The sequence below is a fragment of the Penaeus vannamei genome, chromosome 2 (genome assembly GCF_042767895.1).
Source record: "Penaeus vannamei isolate JL-2024 chromosome 2, ASM4276789v1, whole genome shotgun sequence".
NCBI classification, from domain to species: domain Eukaryota; kingdom Metazoa; phylum Arthropoda; class Malacostraca; order Decapoda; family Penaeidae; genus Penaeus; species Penaeus vannamei.
In genome coordinates, this window is record NC_091550.1 from 19,088,007 (window position 1) to 19,093,006 (window position 5,000).

Sequence of the window (5,000 nt, forward strand, 5' to 3'; positions counted from 1 at the left end):
GGAGGAGACAGCTGGAGAAAGAGGAGGAGGAAAAGACGCAGGAGAAATATAAGGAAGAGGAGGATGAGATCGCAAAAGGAAGAAGATAAGGAAAAGGAGGTGAAGGCGCAGAAAGAGAAAGATAAGGAAGGAGGAGGAGGGGCAGGAGGAAGATAAGGAAAAGGAGGAGGAGGCGCAGATGGACGAAGATAAAGAGAGGGAGAAGGAAGCGCAGAGAGAGGAAAATAAAGAACAAGATGAAGAGGAGAATGTACTATAGGACGAGGAAGAAGAGTAGACGTAGAAGGAAGAAGAGAAGGAAAGGGCTGAGTTCCGAAGCCCTGACTCAGCGCAGGGGCGTGGACCGACGTCGAGACGGCCCCCGGCGCCGACCGCCCCCCGACGGGTGAACCTCGAGCGCCACCCCGAAGGAACCAGTGAGTTTAGAACGCGAGAAAACGCCCGGAATAAATCATAGCCGAGGCAGAGCAGTATTGTGGGCGCTCCGGCCATCTCGTGGAATGAGAAAGTGAACGCGCCTCTTCGCTCACACCCGGGTAATGCGTGCACCAAGAGGCTGCTCCTTTGTCTGATTTAAGAAGGAAATGTCTGCTGAGTGCAGTTTTAACAAAATTCCTCCCTCTCCTTTTTCCCCGAGTCAATTTTTCTTTCTTACTGTATGCAATTTTGCTTCCCTGTATTCTTTCTCTTTTTCTCTCACTATATATGTTTGTATGTCTACTTGTCGGTCTGTCTATCTATCTATCTATATACATAAATACACACACATACACACACACATACACACACATACACACATACACACACACATGCACACACATACAAACACACACGCATATATATATATATATATATATATATATATATATATATATATATATATATATATATATATATATATATATGTGTGTGTGTGTGTGTGTGTGTGTGTGTGTGTGTGTGTGTGTGTGTGTGTGTGTGTGTGTGTGTGTGTGTGCATATATATATATATATATATATATATATATATATATATATATATATATATATATATATATATATATATATAGTATATATGTGTCTCTATAATACCCTTCATCTTTGTGTCGGTCTGTTTATCTAATAGCCTGTATATCTAACTCTATCTACCTCTACTTTTCTATCTAGCCTATATAAATCTTTGTACACCGATTAGTCTCATTTCTATCTATCTATTCTCCTCATCTATCTCTATCTCTCTATCTCGCAATGTCATATAACAAGACCCCATAAAACAATAATAACAACGATAATGATGATAATACTAATTATAATTATAGTAATAATTATGATAATGATGTCATTTCGAGGAGAGGTTTGTGACGTGGACGAAAGAACATCCGGGACACACATCTATCTCGAGTAATTTGTGATGTTTGATCCGGAATGGAATCGAGAAGAGATGATGCAAGATGTTGCTGATTAAAAGAAAATTAAAAGAAAGAGAGAGGGCGGTGAGGAAGGGAGGGAGAGAGATAGAAATAGAGGTGGGTAGACAGATAAAGAGACAGAGATAAAGATAAATAGAAAGATTAGTGAGAGAGATAGAATGAATTTTTTAAAAAAGCATTACGGTAACAAAAATTGTCTCTGTGGTAATTACGTTGGGAGATATAACAATACAATAAATCTAATAGTAACAGAGATGTTTGTATGAATGAGACAGAGTATTAACAATAATATAAAGATAATGATAACAATATTTTAACAATATAAGCACCTTTACTTTCATGACCATATATATGATTGCTATAAACAACATTCACAAAATTTGAGTTAGAAGAGCAGATAGATAGGCAACAGATAGGTAGACTATAATGTTCAACTGACAAACAAAAATAAAAGTAATAATGAAGATATTACAATTAATAACAGTAATAGTGAATATGATATGGCAATCAATATCAGTAATAATGATGATACTAATAAGAAATAATCATGATAATATTCTGCTGATGATTACAATAATGTTGATAATGAAAGCAACAATAATAATTATAGTAATAATGATATTAGTAATAATTTTAATAGTTATAGCAAAGATAAAAAATTATAATGACGATATTAATAATAACGACAACAACTATGATGATAAAAATATTACTACTAATGATGATAATGATAATGATAATAATAGCAATAACTATAGCCAAAAAAACAGTAATAATTATACTAATGATAATAGTGATGATGATATTACTACTGAAAATAATAATAATAATAACTATGATAATGATGATAATAAAAACAAGAATGGTGATAATAATGATGAAGATAATGATGATACTAATGATGATGATAATAATAATGATAATGATATTAATTATAATAATCATGATAATAACATTAAAGATAATAATAGCAAATTTAATCATAATAATCAAATCTAAAATAACAATGATGATAATGATAATAGCAATGACAATAACAACAATAACAATAGTAATAATCATAATCATGATAATAAGAAGATGACTAATAATGATAATAATAATAATAATAACAATGATGATAATGATAATAACAATATTAATGATAATAATAGTAATAATAATGATAGCAATAATAATAATGATAATAATAATAATAATAATAATAATAATAATAATAATAATAATAATAATAATAATAATAATAATAATGATAATAATAATAATAATAATAATAATGACAATACTAATTATAATAATAATAATCATATTAGTAATTGAAATAAAGATAACGATGAAAAAATAATGATAATAGATATAATATTGATAGGCATAATAATATTACTTCTAGTACAAATTACAATGCTAATAATGATGAAAGCAATGAAAATGATAATAGTAATGAAAATGATGTTAATAATGATAATGTTTTTATTATCATTATTATTATTATTATCATCATCTTTGTTATTGTTACTATTAATACTATCATTAATGATTATTCTGATTATAATGATAATGATAATAACAATAACAATAATGATAATGATAATAATAATAATAATAATAATAACAAACATGATAATCATATCACTAATGATAGGGAAAATGATCATAATAATTATGATACGAATATGAATGATACTAACAATAATGATAATAATAACAATAGAAATAAGAAATAAAGATGATGACAACGAAAATAATCATAATATTAATTACAATAATGATGACAGTTATAATGGTGATGATGATGATGATAACGATAATAGAAATAATCATGATAATGGCGATGGAAATAGTAGCATCAGTAATAATGATATTATTAATAATAATGAATAATGATAGTATTAACGAAAATTAAAGTGAAAAATTATAATTATAGTTATAGTAGCAGTCGTATTAGTAATGATAATTGCAGTAATAATAATAACGATAACAATAATAATGATAATATATGTAATGATACTGATAATAATGGTAATGATAATAGTGATAATGATAATGGTTACGATGATGACAATTATTAAAATAATGCTAATAATAATGATAATAATGATAATGACAATAATAATGATGATAATGATAACGATAATGACAATAATAATGGTGATAATGATAATGATAATGACAACAACAATAATGATAATAACAATGATGATAATGATGATGATCATGATAATGATGATAATCATCATCATAATAACAACAGTAAAAGTAATAATAACAATAATAATAATGACAATGAAAATGATAACAATAATGATAAAGAATACGATAATCATGATAACAATGATGATATTAATGATAATGGCAATAATGATAATGATGATATAATTAATGATAATGATAATATCAATAATAATAATAATAATAATAATAATAATAATAATAATAACAATAATAATAATAATAATAATAATGATAATAATGATAATAATAATGATAATGATAATAATAATAATTATTATTATAATAGTAATAATGATAATGATGATAATCATAATGATAATAATAATAATAACAATAATGATGATAATAATAGTAATGATAATAATGATAATCATCATCATCATCATAATAATAATAATAATAATAATAATGATAATAATAATAATAATAATAATAGTAATAGTAATAGTAATAATGATAATGATAATAATGATAGTAATAATAATGATCATAGTAATAATAATAATGATAATAATGATAATAATAATAATAATAATAATAATAATAATAATAATAATAATAATAATTATAATGATAATAATAATAATAGAAGATAATAAAAATAATGATAATGATGATAATAATGAAAATGATAACAATAATAATGATAATAATAATGATGATAATAACAATAATAATAATAATAGAAAATTAATGATGATAACACCAACAAAAAACAACAACAATAATGATATTGATTTAAACAATAATATTAATAGCAGTAACAATAATAATGATAATGATAATAATAACTATAAGCATTCAGAGACCGCAGTGATGTTAATGATAATGATAATAATACTAATAATGTGAATAACATTCTTAATTGTTATCACCATCATTAGCTAGTAATTTTTATTTTCTTTTGATTTTATAATAAAAATAGTTATAATGATAATGACAGTATTAGCAATGATAATAATAATGATAGTAATGATTGTAATAATAATGATGATGATAATGATACTAGTCATATTGATAATAATAATAATAGAAATAGTTATAATGTAGTAGTAATTGCCTCCGCCAGTAGTAGTAGTAATAATAATTATAACAATGATAATACTAACTACTAATAATGATAATGATGAAAATACTACTAATAATGATAATAATCATAATACTAATGATAATGATAATAACGATAACAATGGTAATGATTAAAATAAAAAATGATTTTGATAATAAGGATAATAATAACAGTAACAATAATAAGAAAATTGATAATGTCAATTTCAATAAAAGCAATAATATCAATGATAATAATGACAATGATAAAAATCATTATTATGATATGCTACTTTCGTGTAAGTGAATGTT